The sequence below is a fragment of the Choloepus didactylus genome, chromosome 4 (assembly GCF_015220235.1).
Source record: "Choloepus didactylus isolate mChoDid1 chromosome 4, mChoDid1.pri, whole genome shotgun sequence".
NCBI lineage: Eukaryota > Metazoa > Chordata > Mammalia > Pilosa > Megalonychidae > Choloepus > Choloepus didactylus.
In genome coordinates this window covers 189,893,344-189,918,416 of record NC_051310.1, presented here as the reverse complement: position 1 = coordinate 189,918,416, position 25,073 = coordinate 189,893,344, and the positions used below count along the sequence as shown (strand labels likewise).

General features: G+C 36.9%; 1 pseudogene; it reads left to right on the top strand.

The window, feature by feature from the left end:
- Positions 1 to 24,444, top strand: part of LOC119533050 — a 28,062-nt pseudogene extending 3,618 nt beyond the window's left edge.
- The last annotated feature ends 629 nt before the right edge of the window (positions 24,445 to 25,073 follow it).

Sequence of the window (25,073 nt, the reverse complement as noted above, 5' to 3'; positions counted from 1 at the left end):
TCAGAGTTCTTTTCAACAGATTAGCACATGCACATGTTTATGAGGTAAAAACAGTGGCTGAAAATTCTAAATTTCAACTTCTATTTTTTCATACAGCTCTAACTATAATTATGAAGACTAGGTTAAATCAGAAAATATCTTTATATGTTAACTGAAAAATGTACAACCAAAGATGATCTGTCATGATTCTTATATACTGTTAACAAGCATGTACAGAGCAATAATGAACAGAACATAGATATATAAAGAGTTAACTTGGGAGTCATTTCTGGTGAAACAAACATTTTCCCTTTTAAATCTTTTTACTGGTCTTTCAACTTAAAATGGAAATAAAATGAAATCTTAGAAAAATAAGACTGTAAGTCCTGGGGTATTTGGGGACATGGGAGGGGAAAATCCCCAGAATTCTGATCAGGCATTTGCTCATGCCATGCATTAAAAATCTGTTGCCATTATCTATATCCAGGAGGGTGGCTCAGGCAGTGGCAATGATGGACCATTTTCTATAGGGGCTGAGGTGATGGGTGTTTGGCAGTTCTGGGCATGACTTGCTCCATGACATTTCCCAGCCATGGGCTCTGTTCTGGTTTGCCAATGCTGCCAGAATGCAAAATACCAGAAACTGATGGGCTCTTATAAAGTGGGTTTATTTGGTTACAAAGTTACTGTCTTAAGGACATAATCATGTCCAAGCTAAGGCATCAACCATAGGATACCGTCACTGAAGGATGGTCAATGGCATCCCAAAAATCTGTTAGTGAGGAAGGCATGTGGCTGACATCTGTTGCTCCCAGATTGTGTTTCAGAGTGGTGTTCTCCAAATATCAGCATCAGGTTTCAACAGCTGTCTTTAAAATGTCTGTAAGCTGCAGCAGAAACTCTAGTATGAGCTCTTATAAAGGGCTCTAGCAAACTAATCAAGGACCATGCTGCATAGACATGGCCACATCTACATGGAAATTGTCTAATCATCCACAGTTGGGTGGGTCACATATCATTGGAAACAATCTAATCCAAAGCTTCCAACCTCATCAACACTAATATATCCACCTCCAGAAGATTGCATCAAAGACATGGCATTTTTGGCAACCTAATACATTGAAACCAGCACAGGCTCCAAGAGTAACTCCATATCTCTGAACTCCAGAGATACACAGGGCTGCACCAGAAACCAAAAACTGCACCCATGATAGTGGCCAACTGGGGTTTGAGGAACACCAGCCCAAACATATTGCACATATGCAGTGGCCGTCATGGCTGCCACCTGGGCAGTCCCTGCAATCCCCACAGCTGCCTGCAGTGTTCCTTCAGGGAGTGCTTCTTTCTCTCCCTGTGCCTGGGAAACAGCAGGAGCTTGTGCACATGAGCTACCCACAGTGAAGCGAGCATTTTCACCTGCCTGCTACTTGAAGTCTGGTCACCAGTTCACCAGTATGGCTTTGAAGAGACTGTGGCTGGAAACATGGAATCTAAAGATAGCTCTGATGTGGACTTGAACAGAAATTTTGAATGGAAGAAAGGCTATCCTTGATTTAAAGGGGCAGAGAGTTTTGTAAGATGAGTCCTGCTTTTGGATGGAAGGCAGAACTTGAAAATGATGAGCTTGGATACTTAGCTGAAGAGATTTCAAAACTAAGAGTTGAAAACGCAGCCTGACTTCCCCTTGCAGCTTATAGTAAAATGTGAGAGGAAAGGGATATGCTAAGAATTGAAGTCTTGGGTGCAAAGAAATAAGAAATCAATGGACTGCAAAATTCTGGGCTACCAGGAAGTGATACCGCAGGGGATAGTGCCCCATGTGAGGATTTAACCGTACATGGAAACTGACTGCCATTTCAGTACAAGCCAGGATTGGAGATGGTGTTATCAAGAAAGGATTTCTGGAAAGTCTGATTCTCTGATGGTTTTGACCCCAGTATACTTGCACCAAGCCAACAATAGTTTGCAATATCTATATAAATGGAACCACTGCCAGTTTGGGCTGTAGGGAATGGAGGAGAAAAAAATTGGAGGAAAAATTTCTTCAAAGACAGAACCATGGAAATTGAGATCTGAAGTCAAGAAATCTCTGGGAAGGAGAGGTGAGCAACTGAAGCCATGGAAAAAGTGAGTTTGCCCTGGAGTCAGAGTGTGGGCCTTCTGCCTCAATGCTCAGGAAGAGTGCTGCTGCCTGAGACCTCAGAGAGATTGGAGCACATTTCTTGGTGAGCATGTTTAGATAGGGTTGAGCATGTTCCCTGGAGATGGAAGAGACTTGGGTGCCACCCTGGTGCTTGTGGAGGGTGTGGCTGAGAAAGATGTGGTTTCCCCAGTGCATGGATATTTTGAAGCCTTACCCTAGCATTTGGAGAGAAAAGGGCTGCCATATAAGACTTTAGAAATTGTTGGACTCCTGCTCTCACAAGCCCCAAGGATAAAACATCATCTGATAAATAACTCTCAGACTTTGAAACCTAATGAAGCATGCCCTGTGTGTTTTAGGAACTGTTTTGATACTGTTAACCCTGTTTTCCTTTCAGTTTCTCCTTATGGCAATGGGAATGTTTATCCCATGACAGTCTCTCCTTTATATATTGGAAGCAGATAACTTATTATAGGTATCACAGGTCCACATCCAGAGAGGAAAGAATTTTGTTTTAGCACAAGACCACATCAGTGACTGATTTGATTTTGATGAGGTCTTGTACTTACCTATTGTTATTGAATGGATTTCAGCTTTTGTGATATTGTGATGCCATGAATGTATTTTGTATTTTGAGAGAATAGGTCTTTTGGGGATCAGGGGTGGAATGTGCCAGTTTGGATATATTTTGTCCCCTCAAAAGCCATATCCTTTAATGCAACCTTCTGGGGGCAGATGTATTAGTGTTGGTTAGGTTGGAAACTTGTGATTGTGTTTCCATGGAGATATGTCTCAATCAACTGATTAAATATTTTCCATGGATATATGGACCCTGCCATTCAGGACTGGTCTAGATTTAATCACTGGCATCCTAGAAAAGAACTCAGAAATAGAATGAACTCAGAGCAGCAGAGAGGGATATTTTGGATGGAAGCTAAGAACTAAGAGCTGACACTGACACTTAGAGATATTTGGAGATGCAGACAGATGGATATTTAGTTACCAGATGAAGCCCAGAGTTTTCCCTGGGATATGCTAACACAGAACCCCCAGGTGCTTAAAAAGAAATGTCCTGGCAGAAAGAACCAAGGATGCACAGGAGCTGAGAGAGAATCTAGAACAGAACCTGGGATCAAAAGTTGCCAGCCACCTGCCTTCCCAGCTAATGGAGGTTTTCTGGAAGCCATCAGCCATCTTTCTTCAACTGTTAATGACTTAATGTGGACATTTTTTTAATCAAATTCAGTTCTATTGAAATACATTCACACACCATACAATCATCCATGGTATACAATCCACTGTAATGTGGACACTTTTATGTCTTTAGGACTGTATAACTTTGTAACAAAAGAAATCCACCTTTATAAAAGACAATCCACTTCTGGTATTTTGCATAATGACAGCATTAGCAATCCAGAACAAGTAAGATGAATCTCACAATTTATTTTAGAAATAAAACTGCCCTTGTTCTCATATATAAAGTATACCTTTCTGGCTTCTCTTAAAACTTCAGTCACAATGTTTTTTATGAAAGATTCTTCATTACTTTAAATTGATTGAACTTGAGTATTTCTTATATCTCCACCATTGTACTGTAAAATACTTTATAATTTCACTCAATGTGTTATTGAACTAAGACCAACCTAGATGCAATATATGGCATATTTGAAATCCTGAGAAAAAGACTCCTAGAAACATCTCCAAACCATTAATTTAAAAATTTCTAAATATTTCAAAATTAAGGTCTCTGTACATATTATAAAAATTCTAAAAATTAGATGCTTTGTGGGAATTCACCTGATTGATTTCTGCATTACATTATACTTTTATTTGTACTATGTATATTTTTAATTTTTACTCATTTTATTACTATCAATATGCATTTCTATATTTGGAAGTAAAAAGTAGCTATGTTTGATGACCTTATCTGAAAATGTGATGGAATGATCTATGGATTAGGTGATTCATGCATTCATTAATTTTACCACAATGTACCTTCACAGGCCTATAAAATAAGAATAACAGCTGCTGGCATCTTTCCTTTCCACTTATGAAATTTGATATTATTTGTAAGAATCAGTAATTATTTAATAACATTGTGAAGTTGAAAAAGACAAAATGTATTGAGTCTTCTGTTTTGTGTAAAATATTATGTTTCACCATACAAGCTGAACATAATGCAGAATGTGAATAAGCTGAGACATAAAAAGATTGTTTTATGTATATGTGTAAACATATGTATTGGTGGTAAATCTGTGAATAATAAATAGATGATGATTCACAGCAAATTCCTGATTAATGTTCCTTTTTATGAGTAAAACAATAAGTTGTGAAATTTTAACCTGTATTTGAAGCCCCTTCACTTATGGGCCCCTAGGGTAAACTCTTAATATACCCTCATGAACAGCACATATTCTTCTGGACTTGCTTAAACTATTTTCCTTGATGACTTGAAAATGTGGAATAGACCTTTCCAAATCTGCTTATCCTTCCATCTTCAACTTCTCTAAAGGAACATTAATGAGGCCCACACTTCACATTCTGATTTTATTGTTCCATTTTTCTTGTGATCCATATGACCATTTATAACAGAGAACCTCTGACTACTGCCAGAAAGCAATTACTTTCAGACTGACCTCCTGCTTGCAAGACCATAAATTCTCTCATTTTCCCCTCCTTGAGGGACTTTAGTTCAGGAACATTTGAAAGTGTTCACTAAGAAGTTTTCTTTTTCTTGTTGTTTCTGTTTTATGCCAATCTTTTTACTGAAACATATGAATAATTTGGTTAAAAATGGCCACTTCAATATTTAAAATAGATTTAACTTAGTAAAACTGGTTCCATGCTGTAGGTAGTCACCTCAGGAAGATTTTCTTAACATTTTCTACATATCAGACTATCCTTTCAAGCCAATTATCAAACTACTACTGTCATATTATAGAAATACAACAGGCTTTGATTGAACACAGAATAAAAACTTTTCTTATGTTGCACTCATTAATCAATGTTAAGTCTAGCTTTAATTTATGTGTGACAGTACAACAGTTAAAATGTCATTCCATCATAGGAAGATATGTTTTATGCCTCAACTCTGCCATTCACTTGCCTCATAGTCCTGAGAAATTTTGATTGTCTTTGATATATAACTTCCTTACATAGAAAATTTGTAATAATAAAGTCCTTATGAATTAAAAATTTAGAAAGTACTCCAAATAGAGCCAGTTCTCAAAATGGTACTGTTTTAGTTTGCTAAGGCTGCTGGAATGCAAAAACACCAGAAATGGATCAGCTCTTATAATAGGAGTTTCATTGGTTACAAAGTTACAGGCTTAGGTCATAAGTTGTCCAAGGGAAGTCATCAACAATCAGGTACCTTCATGGGAGCATGGCTAATGGTGTCTGCAAAACCTCTGTTAGCTGGGAAAGGCACATGGTTGGCATCTGCTCCAAAGTTCTGGTTTCAAAATGGCTTTCTCCAAGGATGTTCCTCTCGAGGCTGCAGTTCCTCAAAAATGTCACTCTCAGTTGCTTTTGGGGTCTTTGTCCTCTCTTAGCTTCTCTGGAGCAAGAGTCTGCTTTCAATGGCCTCCTTCAAACTGTATCTCATCTGCAGCTACTCTCTCAGCTTCTGTGCATTCTTCAAAGTGCCACTCTTGGCTGTACTAGCTTGCTTCTTCTGTCTGATCTTATATAGTTCTCCAGTAATTTAATTCAGACCCACCCTGAGAGGGCAGGCCAACACCTCCATGGAAATTATCCAGTTACAGTCATCACCCACAACTGGGTGGAACACATCTCCATGGAAACACTCAAAGGATTACAATCTAATTAACACTGATAGGTCTGCCCACCCAAGATTACATCAAAAATAATGATATTTGAGGGGACATAGTATATTCAAACTGGCACATTCCACCCCCTGGACCCCAAAATGACACTATCTTTCCATACACAAAATACATTCATCCCAAAACAATATCACAAAAACTTAAATCATTTCAGTAATAAGATCCCAACAAAATAAATTATAAGCATGGTCAGTCCTAAGGCTTAATTCTCCTTTAGTTGTGGATCTGTGAACTTAGAACAAGTTATGTGCTTCCAATATACAAAGGAGAGACATTCATAGGATAAACATTCCCATTGCCATAAGGAGAAACAGTAAGGAAAACAGGGTTAATGGGACCAAAACAGTTCCTAAAACCTGCAGGACAAACTCCATTGGATTTTGAAGTCTGAGAGTAACTAACAGAATGACATTGCAGACTTGGGGCTTGAGAGAGTGGGAGTTGAACACTTTATAAGGGCCTTTTGGCAGCCCTTTCCTCTCCAAATGCTGAGGTGAGTTTTCCAACATATCTACACATTGGGGAGACCAACTTCTTGGCCCCACTCTCCTCAAACATCAGGGCAGCACCAGATACCCTTCCATCTCCAGGGCACATGCTCAACCCCTTTAGAACAGTGGGATGGCAGCCAGGCTCTCCCCAATTCCCTGGGAATATGCTCAACTTTGGGAACTGGGGTGGTAAAACTCTTCCACAGCATTGAGGCAGAATGCCCACCCTTGACCTCCAGGGCAAACTCACCCTTTCCATGCATGTGTGCCACTCTGCTCTCCCAGCTCAAGGCCTCTTGACTCTAGACCTCCACCTCCATTACTCTATCTTTGAAGAAATTCTTCCTTCAATTTGTTCATTGTCTGTCTCCTCTAGTCCAGACCAGCAATGGCTCTGTCTATAAAGATCTTGCAAAAATTCTGTTAGCTTCACATAAAACACATGGGTCAAACCATAAGAAAATAGGACTTTCCACAAATCCTTTCTGCTTAACTCCTTCTCCAATCTTGGCTTGTAGTGAAATGGTGGCTGGGTTCCATGTTTGGTTGCATCCTCACATTGGGCTGTAGCTTCTGGGATTCTACCCCCTGGAAGCCCATAATTTTCCAAGCCATCAGCTTCTGGTTTCTTTGAACTCAAGAGTTCAGTTCTAATTTTATCTCTCTCTGCTTGCATTTTACTATAAGCTGCAAGGAGAAGTCAGGGTACATCCTCCACATGTAGTCTGGAGATCTCCTCAGCTAATTATTTCAGGTTGTTGCTTTCAAATTATTCCTTCCATATGACACCAGGACTCTATTTTGCCAAATTCTCTGCCACTTTAAAACAAGGATCATCTTTCTTCCAGTTTGCAAAATCACATTCACCATTTCTTTTCAAGGCCTCCTCAGATGTGTCTTTAGAGTCCATATTTCCACAGTCTCCTCAAATCAGTTTAGGCCTTTTCTATCAAGTGCCTCACAATTCTTCCAGAATATTCTCCTTATCCATTTAAAAAGCTGTTCCAACATGTTTGGTATTTGCAAACACAGCAGCACCAACACCCCACTCCTGGTACCAAAATCTGTTCTAGTTTGCTAATGCTGCTGGAATGCAAAACACCAGAAATGGATTGGCTTTTATAATGGGGGTTTATTTGGTTACAAAGTTACAGTCTTAAGGCCATAAAGTGTCCAAGGTAAGTCATCAACAATTGGGTACCTTCACTGGAGGATGTCCAAAGTTGTCTGGAAAACCTCTGTTACCTGGGAAGACATGTGGCTGGCATGTGCTCCAAAGTTCTGGTTTCAGAATGGCTTTCTCCCAGGATGTTCCTCTCTAGGCTTCAGTTCCTCAAAAATGTCACTTTTAGTTGAACTTGGGATATTTGTCCTCTCTCAGCTTCTCCAGAGCAAGAGTCTGCTTTTGATGGCCATCTACAAACTGTTTCTCATCTGCAGCTACTTGCTCAGCTTTTGTGCATTATTCAACGTGTCCCTCTTGGCTGTACTAGCTTTCTCCTTCTGTCTTATCTTATATAGTGCTCCAGTAATTTAATTCAGTCCCACCCTGACTGGGTGGGCCACCACTTCCATGGAAATTTTCCAATCAGAGTCATCACCCAGGGTTGGGTAGGTCACATCTCCATGGAAACATTCAAAGGATTACAATCTAATTAACACTGATAGGTCTGCCCACACAAGATTACATCAAAGATAATGGCATATGGGAGGACATAATACATTCAATCTGACACAGGTATCTATGTTGAGGAAAAATAAATTGGTAGGAAAAAGCAATCACAGACAAAAGCAATTATGTGATATCTTCAGCACTTACATTTCTTCCATTTTAAACCCATAGTACTATTGTTTTTAAACACACAAAAAGATGCAAGAGGAAAATCCAGGGCTCTGCATTTGATAATGGTATTTTCTTTTAAAAAGATTATGACATTATAAAGTGTTCTGAAATGATTTGTATACCGATTTTAAAACTTAGATCATTTCTTTACTTGCAGATTGCCAAGTGGCAGGGTGATCTCTGCACAGCAATGTTTTCCAGAGTTAACTAGAATACTGCACAGGTGTTCCCATCCCAGAAATATAAAGGAAAATACCATTCATTTTAATGCATAGGTAAAGAATGCATTTTCAGTATAAAGAATTATTGGTATAATTTTCCATTTATAGTTTTAATCCACACATCTATATAAAACTTAGTATACCTAAGTTAGCCAATATTTCAAAATATTAAGGGGTGAATTATGCACAGAAATTGCTAGAAGCTGTGTGTATGAATTGCAGAAAAATGCTTATATTTTCTTTTAAAACATGCTATGAGAAATCCCTAGAATTACACCCAAAGTATAAGGGCTCATGTATTTATCTTATTTTCATGACAGGGTTTCACTTATTTACTTTGACCACCTGAATATGTAGCACAGAGGTTAGCAAAGAGAAGATAATAGGCAAATATTTGTGGTATTTTTAAATGGCAATGACAATAAAATATGCAATTTTTAAGATAAATGGAGCAAACAAAATTAAATGTAGTTAAATATTTAAATTAGTATTCTTCATATTGAAACTTTGGGAAGGAAGAGGAGCCCCCCAGTTTTGCTGGCATTGGTTCCACTAGTCACTATAATCCAATCATTCTGAACTTTCATTAACAATTATCAATTCTGCTTAAAACTGCTTGAACTGAGTTTTTCAATTCAATAAATAATATATAATGCATTGGCTTAGTCTCATAGTGTAAGTAACATCCCTCTCAGTATTTTCTATTGCAATTTTATTAAAATATAGCAGAGCAGGAGAGAGTTGTAGTGATTCATGGAGGGGGATAAAGAGGAGGAAAAGAAGAAAACAGTAACATCAAACACAAGTTAATACTGTCTTCTCTTACACTGAAGAGGATAGGCAGAGTTTCTGGTAAGGATCCAGTCATGTTTCAGGTGCAGACAAGGGTGAGTGGGAACCTGAGATGATTAAGACCATGGCAGTAATCATTCTGTTTTATGACCAGGCCATCTTTGTTCAGTTTTAGTTTAAAATGTAGGGAAGAAACAGCACTAGAGAAACCCCCCTGGTATGTAAACCTTGGCATAAAAATAGAGCACTGTTGTAATTTCAAATAGCTAATTGCCTTGAGATGGCTCTAGAGAAGCAAAATATCTTCCATGGTTGTTAGAAATTCCAACTACATTTCTGTCATTGATTTCTAGTTTAATTCAGCTATGCTCAGACAACATAGTCCTTATGATTTTAACAACTGGAACATGTTAATTTTTGGCTTAGTAAATGGATAATTTTGATATATGCCAAAAATGTACTTGAAGAAAATTATGTACCCAGAGAGCAATAATCTTTGTGTCATATTTAAGACAAGTTAGCCCATTGTGTTATTCAAGTGTTGTGTATAATAATTAGATTTTATTCACATCTCCAACTATGATATTGGAATTTTAAAAATTCTCCTTTGTGATATGTCATTTCTTGCAGTATGTTTGTAGTTATGCCATCAGTGCATGCAAATTTGTAATTGTTAAATCTTCCTACTAAATCAACTTCCTTGTCATGAAGAAAAATCTCTCTTTATGTGGAGCCATACTTCCTACATCTGGTCTACATTTTTTTACTAGAATTAAGCCATATAGCTTTAATGACTGTTTTTTTTTTTTTTTGGGGGGGGGCTTGTTTTGCATTGTCTATTTTGCCATCTCATTTAAAATTTTATTTTTGTTGAATATTTTTCTGCTTATTTTAAGTATTTTTACTTATCAAGAGCTTATAGTTGGGTATTTTACCTTTCATTCCAGTTGACAAATTTTGTGTTATAATTGGGTCCTTCAGTTCATTTAAAATTTTTTTAATTCAGTTTTATTGAAATATATTCACATACCATACAATCATCCATGGTATACAATCAACTGTTCACAGTATGATCATATAGTTATGCATTCACCACCACAGTCTGTTTCTGAACATTTTCCTTACATCAGAAAGAATCAGAATAAGAATAAAAAATAAAAATAAGAAAAGAACATGCAAACCATCCCCCATACCACCCTATTTCTCATTTAGTTTTTATCCCCATTTTTCTGCTCATTCATCCATACACTAGATAAAGGGAGTGTGATCCACAAGGTTTTCACAATCACACTGTCACCCCTTGTGATCTACATTATTATATAATCATCTTCAGGAGTCCAGACTACTGCATTGGAGTTTGGTAGTTTCAGGTATTTACTTCTAGCTATTCCAATACATTAAAACCTAAGAGGTGTTATCTATATAGTGCATAAGAATGTCCACCAGAGTGACCTCTCAACACCATTTGAAATCTCTCAGCCACTGAAACTATTTCATCTCATTTTGCATCCCGATTTTGGTCAAAAGGATATTCTCAATCCCATGATGCCAGGTCTAGATCATCCCCAGGAGTCATATCCTGCATTGCTAGGGAGATTTACACCCCTGGGAGTTTCATCCCATATAGAGGGAGGGCAGTGAGTGCACCTGTCAAGGTGGCTCACTTAGAAAGAGAGAGGGCCACATCTGAGCAACCAAGGGGTACTCAGGGGAAGACTCTTAGGCACAATTATATTCAAGTTTAGCCTCTCCTTTGCAGTAACGAGCTTCATAAGGGTAAGTCCCATGATCAAGGGCTCAGCACATCAAACTGTCAGTCCTAATGTTTGTGACAACTTCAACACCAGTCCAGGTGAGGAAGTCCAAAACTTTTTCACCTTCCCCCAGCTCCTCAGGGTGGGGGGGAGTCTGTGAATATATTTTTTATTCTCTGCCCAAATTACTCTGGGATGTTTCACTATTTCACTCTAACCTATACTAACCTACCATATCTCACCTCTTATTCAAAGTTCCATGTAATTGTGGTGTTTGAACAAACTTACTGTAGAGTTATACTGTTTAGAAAATATAGATCCTGCACCAAATAGACATCTCTTCCCTTGGTCTCACATGGAAGTTGAAGTTTTAAAACACAGTCAGTTTTGACCTTACCCTTTGGCCTGGTTTGCACTAGTCTTAACCAGATCTGCTTCATTCATATCACTAATTGAAGTCTGGGCTCTTAGCTTTTTTTTAACTACCACACTGACCTTCAGAAAGGCTACACCTTTCCACATGCTCATTTGCTGTATGCACTAATACTGACATTCATATCTGCTGAGCTCTAGCTCTGAGTTTCAGGTATCTAAGAGATATGCATTGTTCTAGAGACCAATCAGGTTATACACTAAGGGATCAGCATCTCAAAGTTTAGAGATAAGCATTACAATTCAGGAATAGAGTTGACTGCTGTAAGAGTTTACAATTTAGGGACTAATACAATAATCATGTCCACATTAGGCTATGTTCTAAGATTCAATTCTGAGTTTACACATTGTAGTTAGCCTATATTGGTGAGACATTATAGTGTTTGCCTTTATTTCTGGCATACTTCACTCAAGTACTGTGTACAGCATTCATTCACCTCATTGTGTGTCTCACAGCTTCACTCCTCGTAGTTGCCCAATATTCCATTGTATGCATATGTCACAGTTCACCACTCTGTTCCTCAGTCTATGTACCCTTAGGTCACCTCCACCCATTGCAAATCATGATTACTGTCTCCATGAACAACAGTTTGCAAATGTCCATTCATGTCTCTGCTCTCAGATCTTCAAATGACATACCCCATAATGAGATTGCAGGACCTTATGGTGCTCACATACTTAACTTTTTATGGAACTACCACACTGACCTTCAGAAAGGCTACACCTTTCCACATGCTCATCAACAGTAGATAGGTACATCCGTCTCACCATGTTTTCTCCAACACTTTTTCAGTTCATTTAAATTTAATGTCATTAGTAGCACATGTTGAATTTCTGTCTACTCTTATGCTTTTAGTTTGCTATTTGTCCCACCATTTCTGTGTCCAATATTCTTCTATTGAGTTGATAAAGTGTATTTTTCCTTTTTTACAATCTAGTAGATTTTCAATTATAAAATCTTATCTCAAAAAGTTTATATATTACCCTAGAGATTTCAAAGTTGGTCTTCAACTTATTGTATTCTATCTTATTTCCATCATTAGTCAACAGATCACTCATATGAACAATTATCTAAATAAATATCTGGATATTGTTCCACATGGTCTTGGAATTATTTTAAAGGTGATTGTTTTTAATATGCATTTAGATGACATAAAAAATAAATTTCATGATTGCTATGTCACTGCCACAGTTCTGAGAACCTAAGAGTAATTTTGTTTCATTCTAATCAAACTTTACCACATAGGGCTTCCCCTCCCTCAACACCCCCATACAGAGGATGGCAAATAATTGTGGTTAATCTGGCAGCCTCTAGAGCCAAACAACCTTTGTTTCTAGGCAGGATCTATAACTTAAGGGTTGTGTGCACTCTAGGAAGTTATATTTTCTTGACTTCCTGAACCCACATATTTACCCTTTCATTGTCCTTCATTCCTTGCTGCATCCAGTGTGTCCATCTGGAATGATTTCCCTCAGCCTGAAAACCATCTGTTAACATTTTTTATACCATCCAGTTGATGGCCTTGAACTTTCTCTGCTTTAGTTTGTCTGAATATATATTTCTTTGCTCTTTGTTTAATACTTCCATAAGTATCCATTTTTTTGATGTCAGACACTGACTATTGTGAATACCCAATGTCCATATAAATAGAATCATATAGTATGTATTCTTTTGTAGTTGAGTTCTTTTGAGATATATACATAACTTTTGGCTGGGGGTGATTTGTTTTGCTAGGAATGTTCCACCAGATTTATTGCCCATATTGTAGATATTCATTCTCCTAATATTTGACATTGTGTTTATTACCATGTTTTAGCTATTGTGAAAAATAAATTTCCTTTAAAATTGCTATACTTGAATTGGTGGACCTAGACACTCATTTTTCTTGAGCATGTAGGAGATAAATTGCTGGATCAAAAATAGATGCCTGTGACAAGTGGATAGTGAGAAGCAGAACAAGCACCAAGCCTGAGTCCTCCCAGCATAACTATTATACAGGTAGAACCTGTCTGAAACAGCTATTTTGAATCTCCACAAATGAAAGCAATACTCTACAGCATCCAGGGAAGAGCAGGAGTAAGAATCTGACAAATTACAGTAAAGAACAGAAAATTGCTCTCATCTCAAGTTGGTTATTGTCACACATATCCCACTCTTGCTTCACTCCACAAAGGTACCAACCCTTCACAAACTAGCTGGTGACATAAAGGGATGTGAAAATCTTTGCTAAGACTAAGTGAGGGCACATCTAAGCACTGATCACAGCTTTCAATTAATGGCTTTTGATTGCTGGGGCCCCACTCTAAATGTGTCCCTTGATTCAACCCAACCTACAGAGGCAGTGGTGGCAGCTATTTTTTCAAACCATCCTGAGTGTTAGAGGTGAACTGAAGAACTAGCCTTCCACAGGTCTGCATGAGACAGTTAGATGAAGGATTGCATTTTGGGGACAAACCAAGAGAGCTCAGCTTTGAAAAGTTGTGAAGAAAGATCTTGGTGACTTACGTAGTCCTCTACCCAGGGTGTTTTGGAGCCAGTCTGTACACTTGACATGGTTGACTGGCCCTGATTTAGCAGAAGAAACTGACTTGTGAAAGTCTGCTTCATCACATCCCTCAACTCAGAATTTGCCCTTCAGGCAATAGCAGCTTGAGGCAATAAAAGACATGTAAGAATTATAAAGACAGTGATACAGGAGAAATGGCTTGTGGGCTTCAAACACCCATGAGCATGATGTCTGTCTCCTGGGAAACAGGGGACAAACAAACTCCTGAAAATAGGAGAACTCAAAGACAACTAAGAAGAAAAATCACAGGACCAGACATAGGCACAGAATGACAAGGGGAAACGTGCACACTGTATTCATTTTGTGTAGGCCTCCCTGATAGGGAAGATGAAGCTCAATAAAGTCTCTCTCTTATCACCAGCTGGTTACGACACCAAGAAACATGTATCTTTGGAGAATAAATATCAGAATTAACATATTAAAATGCACAGGGTGCAATGAGTGCAAGACAAAGAAACAGGAAATTATGGCCCATCCAAAGAAAAAGGATAAAAATTCAGCAACCAACAAGGAAGAATGCCAGAATGTGGACATGCCAAATAAATCCTTTAAAAATGATCTTAAAATGCTCAAGATGAAGGAAAATACAGAGAAAGAACTAAAGGATATAAGGAAAACAATGAATGAGCAAATGAGAACATTAGTAAAGATACAGAAATTTTAAAAGGAATCAACAGAACTATTGGAGTTGAAGACCATAATAACAAAACTAAAAAGTGTTCAGAAAGGTTTCAAGGACAGATTGGTGCTGGCCAAAGAAAGAATCTGAACACAATGACAGGACAATTGAAATGAATAGGGTTGAGAAACAAATATAAGATTTATGAGAAGTGAAAATAACTTAAGAACTCTTCAAATGTACCAAGGTATACATTACAGGAGTTCCAAAAGGAGAGGAAAGAAAGGAGAAGAAGAAATAGTCAAAGAAATAATGATAGAGAACTTCCCAAGCTTAATAAAAAATATGAATATACACACCCAATGAGCTCAGAAACACCAAACATCAGAAGCATTAAGAAAAATAAACCGTTTCATTTATTGATCACATTACTGAACACAAAGTACAAGGAGAGACTTCTGAAAGTTCTGAGAAAAAAGCAATGAGTTATGTACAAGCAAGTCCCAATTAGTTTGAGTTCTGCTTTCTCATCAGAAATAAAGAAGGAAAGAAGAAAGTGGGTTGAAATACTTATTGTACTTTAAGAAAACAGTTGCCAACCAAGAATTATACATCAGGTGAAACTTTCTTTCAAAAATAAGGGAGAGAGACTTCAGGGCCAAGAAGGCAACAGGAATGGGCAAACAAACTGCTGAGTACTGGCCCCACAGAGCCATGGTCTTTCCAGGAGAACCTGTGTTTGGCATCTTCTGTTGTGATGAATGGAGATCAAAATTAGGTATCAGTTAACAGAGCAATCATGCCTTTTTCAGAACCTGGCCACCCTCCAGAATGTTTCTCTCAAAAACATTGTGCTTCTCAGTATTCAGAACTTCAATAGACCACTGAGACCCCAAAACAGAAATGCAGTGGAAAAGGGGAAGATGTGGAAACTGTTGAGGAATTCATTGTTCAGAAACTGATGGCTGAACAAGTTGAGGAATTAAAGTAATAAAGGAAACCCAGGAAAAGCATAGATGACTGAAAAGAGATGCAGAACTAATTCAAGCTGGGCACATGGATAGCAGACTGGATGAGCTTTGCAATGACATTGCAATGAAAAAGAAATTGGAGGAAGAGGAGGCTGAAGCAAAGAGGAAGGCTAAAGATGCTGCATATCAGTTTCTTCAAGCAGTTAAAAGACCCCCTTGGGGATTACTGACCATGATGGCTCACTCTCCTGTAGATTCTGCCTCCCCAGGAGGTGATTCTCCACTTGGGGACTTGACTCCAACCACTATGGAAGGGGCCACCTCTGGGGTAACCCCTGGGACTTTGTCAAGTACCCCAGTAACATCATTTTCTGGGATTCCTGACACCCTTCCACCAGGCTCTCCACCCTTAGAAGCCCCCATGACCCCAGTAACAGATGATTCACCCCAGAAAAACATGCTTGGACAGAAATGAAGTCCACAAATGCAATAATTGTTGTCCCAGAAGGAGAAGAGAAAAATAAAGTGCTAGGAGGAGTATTTGAGGATACTTACAAAAGACATAAATATAAAAGGAAGAAGCCCAACAAACTCCAAATAGAATAAATCCAAATGGAACCACTCTGAGGCATGTACTAATCTGATTTTCAAATGTTGAAGACAAGGAGAAAGTCCTGAAAACAAGACAGAAGTGATTCACCACATAAAAGGGAAACCATGTAAAACTAAGTACTGCTAGTGAACAGGCACTATGGAGATGAGAAGGCAGAGGTGTCAAATATTTAAAATTCTGAAAGATCAAAAATTCCCAGCAAAGAATACATTATCCAGTAAAGCTGTACTTTAAAAATGAGGGAGAGTTTAAAATTTTCACAGAAAAACACATGCTGAGAGAATTTGTTGACAAGAGACCTGCCCTGCAAGAAATACTGAATGGAGTTCTGCCCACTGAGAAAAAGTCAGGAGAGAGAGATCTGGAGAAAAATACATAACATAAGAGTACTAGAAAGCATAACTTAAAGGAAAAAAAGAGAGCAGAGTAGGACAGAACTAAAAAAATGATAAGGTGTTTAGTTTAAGAACTGCCTTCACAGTAATGAATTTGAATGGGAATGGATTAAACTCTTCAATTAAAAGATATAGACTGACTAAATGGATTTAAAACTATGATCCATTGATGTGCTGTTTAAAAGAGACTCATCCTAGACCTAGTGGCACAAAGAGATTGAAAGTGAAAGGATGGAAAAAATATTCCACAGACACTGTAACAAAAGAAAACAGGGGTAGCCATAGAAACATCAGATGAAATAGGTTTTAAATGCAAAATCAATACAATTAATGAATTACACTTAATATATATGTATATATATATAGAAATATATGATTACATTCAAAATAACAGTATATATATTTTCTCTAGTGCTCATGGAATGTTCTCCAGGAAAGATCAAATGTTGGGGCACAAAACAAGTCTCAATTTAAAATGACTGAAATCATTCAAACCACATTCTCTTATCATAATGGAATGCAGCTTGAAATCAATAACCACCAAAGAAAAAGAACTTTCAAAAATGTATAGAGGTAAGTTGTAAATCTCCTATGCAACATGGGACATGACTCCAAGGGTTAAGTCTGGATCTGACAAAAGGGATAAAGCACATAATGAAAACACTGGACATACATAAGGTAGAAATTGAAAGTTCAAAAAAACAATGGGCAGAATCTACGGAAGTGACAGACACAACACAAGAGATGAAAGACACAATGGAGACATAAAAGAGCCAATCTGAAGGGGCAGAAGAAAACATTCAGGAACTGGAGAAAAAGAGACCTGAAAGCCTTCACACCAAATAAGAGATAGAGAAAAGAATGGAAAAATATGAGCAACACCTCTGGGAATTGAATGACAACACAAAATGCAGGATTGTACATGTCATGGGTGTCCCAGAAGAAAATGAGAAGGGAAGAGGGGCAGAAGCAATAATAGAGTAAATAATGAAAATTTCCCATCTCTTATGAAAGACATAAAATTATGAATCCAAGAAGGCATTATACCCCAAACAGAATAGATCTGAATAGGCCTAGGTCAAGACACTTAATAATGATCATGAAATAACAAAGATAAAGAGAGAATCCTGAAAACACTAAAAGAAAAGTGATACATCACATACAAAAGAAGCTTGATAAGACTATGTGTGGCTTTCTCAATAGATATCATGGAGGCAAGAAGGAAGTGGGGTGATACATTTGAGATACTGAAAGAGAAAAAGTACCAAGCAAGAATCCTACATCTGGCAAGACTGTCCTTCAAATATGAGGGATCATGGAATTGTAAAAGCTTTCTTGACTCAAAAGGGGAAGATAAATGAAACAAAGTAAAGTTTCCAGGGCTGAAAGATATCAAATGGTGTCAAGAGATCATACTGGGGATTATTCTTATGCATTACAGAGATATGCCTTTATAGTTTTTAGTGTATTAGAATAGCTAGAGGGAAATACCTGAAACTGTTGAACTACATCACAGTAGCATTATTTCTTGAAGAAAATTGTATAACTTTATAGCTTATATAGTGTGATATTGTGTGATGGTAGAAATCCTTGTGGCTCACACTCCCTTCATATACTGTATGGACAGATGACTAGAAAAATGGGAACCAAAAGTAAATGAATAATAGGAGAATATGGGGGGCATGGGATGTTTTGGATGTTCTTTTTAATTTTATTTTTATTTGTATTTTAATTTTAATTTTTACTACTTTGGAGTAATGAAAATGTTCAAAAATTGATACTGGTGATGAATACTCAACTATAAGATGATACTGTGAACATTTGATTGTACACTTTGGATAACAGTATGATATGTGATTATACCTGAATAAAATTGCAAGTAAAAATATGTATTGGGGGTTAAACAACACACTCTTAAACAATCAGTGGGTAAAAAAAGAAATTGCAAAAGAAATCAGTAAATAACTGGAAAAATGCAAATGAGAACACAATATATGAAACCTATGGATGACGTGAAGGAGGTCCTGGTGGGATATTTATAACTCCAAATGCATACATAAAAAAAGGAAGTTGGGGCTAAAACCAAAGGCCTAACTAAACAAAAGAATAAACTAAGGAATGAAGAGAAATTTAACACTAATGCTAGTAGAAGAAAAGAAATAACAAAGATATAAGCAGAAATAAATGATCTGGAGAATAAAAAACAACAGAGGGAAGAAATAAAACCAAAAGTTGGTTCTTTGAGATCAATAAGATTGACAAACCCTTACTCAGCTGTCAAAGATGAAAGAAGGAAGATTCAAATAAACAAAATCAGAAATGAGAGAGAAGTCATTATGGATCTCAAAGAAATTTTTAAAAATCTTAAGGGGATACTATGAATAACTGTATGCCCACAATCTAGACAACTGAGAAGAAATGGACAATTTCCTGGAAACAAACCTAGACTGACCTGAGAAGAAATAGGAGACCTCAATAAACAAATCCCAAGAGATCCATCCTCTTACAAATATAAACCAAGGGTCAGATGTGTTTACAGGGGAATTTTACAAAACACACAAAAAAGAGCTGGCACCATTTATGCTCAAATTCTTTCAAAATGTTGAAGAAAGATTGGTACCTAATTAATTTTATGAAGCTAACATCACTCTATCACCAAAACCATAAAAAGATACTACAAGAAGAGAAAACTACTGGCCAAGCTTCCTAATGAATATAGATGTAAAAATTTTCAACAAAATATTGCAAGTTGAATCCAAAGGCACATTAAAGGAATCATACACCACAACCAAGTGGGGCTCATTCCAGGTACACAAAGGTGGTTCAACATAAGAAAATCAGTCAAAGAAATACAACACATAAACAAACTGAAAGGCAGAAAACAAATGATAAGTTGATAGATGCTGCAAAAGCATTTAACAAAATTCAGCATCCCTTTTTGATAAAAACTATTCAAAATGTCAGAATTGAAGGAAACTTCTTCAACGTGATAAAGGGCATATGTGAAAAACCCAAAGGCAACATGGTCCTCAGTGGTGAGAAAATGAAATCCTTCCCTCAAGATTGGGAATGAGATAAGGATGCACAATGTCACAGCTACTATTCAACATCATGCTAGAAGTTTCAGCCAGAACAATCCAGCAAGTAAAGGAAATAAATGCATCCAAATTGGAGAGGAGGAAGTAAAACTTTCATTAATTTTAGATGATATGAATGTATATTTGGAGAATTCTGAGAAATTGACAACATGGAAGCTTGAGCTAATAAATTCAGCAAAATCTGAAGGATACAAGATTAATGTGCAAAAATCGATTATGTTTCTTTATACTAGTAATGATCTAACTGAATAGACAATCAACAAAAAAAAATTCCATTCACATAAGAATCAAGTACCTAGGAAGAAATGTAATCCAGGATGTAAAGAACCTCTACACAGAAAATTACAAAACTTTATTAAAAGAGATCAAAGAGGGCCTATATAGGTGGGAAGATATCCCATGTTCATGGATAGGAAGGCTAAACATCATTAAGATGTCAATTCTACGCCAATTGATTTACTGACTCAATGCAAGCCAATAAAAATTCAAACAACCTACTTTGCAGACTTGGAAAGCTAGTTATCAAATTTATTTGGAAGAGAGAGGGAACTTGAATTGCAAAAAAAAAAAAAAAAAATTCTAACAAACAAGAATCAAGTGGGAGGACTTATATTTCCTGACTTGAAAACCACAGTAGTCAAAAGAGCATGGAACTGGCACAAAGATAGACATATTGTAATGGAATAAAATCTTGAAATAATAAATAGACACCCAGGTTTATGTAAACTGATTTTTGACAAGGCTCCCAAATCCACTGAACTAGGACAGAGTAGTCTCTTCCACAAATGAGGCTGGGAGAACTGGATATACATATCCAAAAGAATGAAAGATAACCCTTACCTTACACCCTATACAACAATTAATTCAAGTTGGATCAAAGACCTAAATATAAGACCCAGTACAATAAAACCTCTAGAAGATAATATAAGGAAACATCCTCAATACAATTCTTATAAGAGGTAGCTAATTAGACCTTAAACCCAAAGCACAAGAAAAAAAAGAAAAAATAGATAAATAGGAACCCCTCAAAATAAAAAGTGGTGTGCTCAAAGGATTTTGCCAAAAAGGCAATGAGGCAGAGAACTCAATGGGAGAAAAATTTTGGTAATTGTATATCTGGTAAGAGACTGATATCCAGCATACATAAAGAAATCCTACAACTCAACAACAAATGTAGAAACATCCCAATTATGAAAGGATATGAAAATACATTTTTCCAGAGGAAACACAAATGGCTAAAATTCACATGAAAATATAATCATCTTAATAGCAATTAGGGAAATGCAAATCAAAACCACAATGAGGTATCATCTCATATGAATAAGAATGGCTGCCATTAAACAGAGAACTACAAGTGATGGAAAGGATGTGGAGAAGTTGGAATTCTTATCTACTTCTGATGGGAATATATAATTTTACAGATGCTGTGGAAGACAGACTGGCAGTTCCTCAGAAAACTAAATGTTAAGTTACCCTATGATCCTTCAATTCTAGTACTTTGTATATACCTAGAAGATCTGAAAGAAGTGACACAAACAGACATTTTCACACATGTTTTAGGGGCCTTTCCACAATTGACAAAAAATAGAAACAATCCAAGTAGCTTCAACAGGTGAGTGGATAAATAAAAGGTGTATACATATGATGGAATATTATGCAGAAGGAAGAAGGAACTAAGTCCTGAAATATGTGACAAAATGTATGAAGCCTGAAAACATAATGCTGACACAAAGTGAGAGACATCGCATATTATCACTAATATGAACTTTTTGTATAATGTAAAATCAGAGTCTTAAAATGTAGAATATAGAGGACCCAGATATAGACAGAAGCTAGTTAAGGGGAATGATTATCTAATATATACAGACTTGTTAATGAAGTTGAACTTAAAGGAATGGGAAAGGACAGGGGTGACAAAATCTCATTAATGGGATTAAAAGAGTGCTGTATTGAAGGTGAACATGATTGAAAGGGGTTGCTTAATGCTATGTATCCCACAGATAAGCACTACAAATATAAAGAAGTGATTGCATGATGTGCTTATAAAGTATGACACTGGTACAGAGTTAAGAACATAGTGGTAAATGGGGAAAACTAACGATGGCATACCATGTACTATATTTAATAGTAATACCTTCCTAGAACCACAATAATACTAGGAATAAATAATTAAGGCATAATAAGAGCTTTGGGGTGTTTTGGGTTGTGATAATTTTTTAAAAGTGAGAGTGATGATTGAAGAACAAAGTGAAAATAATGTGAGACATTGCTTATCTTGGACAGAATATGTTTTGTGTGAAAATAGTAACCCCCTATTTAATACGTCAAACCTTTGATCTTGAGGCTTGCTGTTGTGAAACTTATGGCTGTAAAGTGAAGGCTAATTCTACCTATAATTATTTCTAACCATCACTTCCAGAGAGCCTCTTTTATTGCTTATGTGTGACCTTTCTTTCTCTAAGACCAACTCTGCAAATAAATTCATTACCTAACCTGCTACATGAGACATGACTCTCCAGGGGAGTGAATCTTCCTGGCAATGTGGGATATGACTCCCAGGAAGGAGCCGGACCCAGATATCAAGAGACTGAGAATGCCTTCTTGCCTAAATGGGGGAAAGAAAGTTTACAGAATAAGGGTTCAGTGGCTAAGATATTTAAAATAGAGTCAAGGGTTTTTTCCTAGAGGTTAATATGGTGCAAGCATCAGCTAAATATTTCAAATGGCCACAGTATGCCAAGCCCAAATCAACATTAGTCCCAAAAATGCTAATGAATACACAGGTCCCTATCTGAGACTCTAAAATTTCACTCACTAGGTTTATTTCTCAGAAATTTAAATCCTCCAGAGTATTCCTATGCTAGATATGTCCCCACACCCAGAGGTAACAGCCTCTTCAAAAACATCAACCTGATGCACCCCCTTTCCCATACTATTGACACCCCTTTATGATATAAAAAAATTAGTCTGGTCAGTACCCACATATCCATGAATATTGAAAAGTAGTCCAATGAGAGGGAAAGGGAGCAATAGATAAGATAGGATTTAACAAAGGACCATGAATACTGGATCATATACATACATTTTTTAGTTTCTAGTGTATTAGAACAGCTAGAAGGAAATAATTGAAATTGCAGAATAGTAGCCCATACAATTCTTTGAAATGTGCTCTTTAAATTCCTGTTTAATTTTACTTTGAAAGTTTTCATTTTCTAGTATATGTATTATATTTCACAATAAAAAATGCAAAAAAAAACCAATTTCTGCAAGAGACTCACCTTAAATTTAAAGATAAAATAGGTTGATAGTGAAGGGATAAAAAAATGTGACATGCAAGTATTAGCTAAAAGAGATTCAGGGTAGTTATAATAATACCATAAAAATTAGACATTAGGGTCTTTGGCTGGGTAGTGCCATAATGCTGGTGTGCCACTGGGAGCTCCAGGATCACCATGGATGTGGACCAGATATGACCTTCTGCCTGAAATATCTCAATTTATTTAGAAGTATCAGTGCACACTTGAGTTTGCATTTTATGTAAAGGAAGCACTGATATGTGTGTACAAGAGCCAGAACCTCAGAAAAGTGTGAAAGAAACCAAACAAGTGGATGGTGAAGACCATGAGAAGATCTTTGCTGGGGTGGAACATGTAAATGAAGATGCTCAGCTGATATTTTTGGACTAACTTCAAATTCAAAACCAGTTGTTTCAAACATTTTTAACAGAGTCACCCCAGGTCTAATTCAAGGAGAAGATAGTATGGTCACCTGTGACAAGGTACTTGTCATGCATTGCCAAATATAAGTCCTGTGACCCTTACATCAAGAGTGGTCATCTTGCCAGTTTCTCAATCTGAATCAAGTGCAACAGGTAGTCCCATTATTATTGAGACTTTGAACCTGATTATAAAATTAATTCACCACAAGTCATGCCTAATAACTTCAGAGCTATTTTCTCCTGTGTGTCCATTGCAACATCCAGGAAGAGCAGCACTTTCTGTAGGATGTATAGATGAAAATCCTTGTATATTAAAGTTACTTTCCACTTCTGAAGTAAATATCATTAATCCCAAGAGGCCTAAACTCAGTGATGGACATTCTTTAGCTTTGTCCCCGTTGGATATATCTCATACAAAAAACAGTCAGCAAAATGTACCCTCCAAAGTTTGCCATATCTTGTTAAATCATGTTCAGAATGGAGCACTTTTTACAATATTTTGCCAAGGACAGTTTCAAGCCTGTAAATCCAGTCAGGGAAAATGGAGAACTGGCAAAATAGATTTTTCAAATATAGCAGGTCAAGAAACTGCTGATTCCAAGAAAGAAGCATGATTGTGTTACTTCATGACTTTTACTATGAACAACATAAAGAAAATGGGCAGGCAGAACAGAGAACTGACACAAACCTTAAATGCCTAAGCTGCTTTAAAGTTCTAAAAATATTAATTTTATGAACCACATGAAGCAAAGGGGTGACAGCTGGGAAAGGCATAGCACTTACCAACATGGCCACTGGCAATTCCCCTCTCCTTTCCAGCTACAGTGCCATATTGAAAGTGCACACCCTGAGGAACACTCCACTCTCTGTAAAATCTGTGAATTGTCATTTGAAACAGACCAGGTTCTCTTACAACACATGAATGACAGTCACAAACTTGGTGGAAAACCTTACATTTGACAGGCTTGCAATTATAGATCATCAGCCTTTGCTGATGTGGAAACACATTATAGAATATGCCATGAAATTCTAAAAATTTGCTTTGTCCTTTTTTTTCTAAAACTTTAAACAAAGACCTAACCATACATTTGTCATTGTAGAGGGTACTGAGAAAAGATTTTTCACCAGTGTTCCAAATGCTGTCTACAGTTTTTAACTTTCAAGGAGAAACTGCAGCACAAGACCTAGTATCAACAAAAGTTTAAGAAGCCTAAGCAACTGGAAGCATTGTCTTCTGAAACAAAAGTTGATATTCAAGTGTCCCTGGGACCTCATCAACCAGGATCAGTGGGAAGTAGCATCCACTACTGTGAGCATGTGTGTCTTGGAACCATCAGCCCTCTAAAAATAGAATTCAAAAACCCCTCATTAATTTTAGTTTTGGTAAATTTTCTAAAGCAGATATTTTAATCCAAATCAAATACCTCCACAGAAACAAAGTGTTCAAACCATGTATTTGTCAATAGCACCAAAAAGAGTGACACAAATGGATCATTCATGAATTTCTGTTAATTCATGATGTAAAATATGGTTTGCTTTGAAATATGAGATGTTACTTTAAAATATATTCATTAGCTTTCATGTAATTA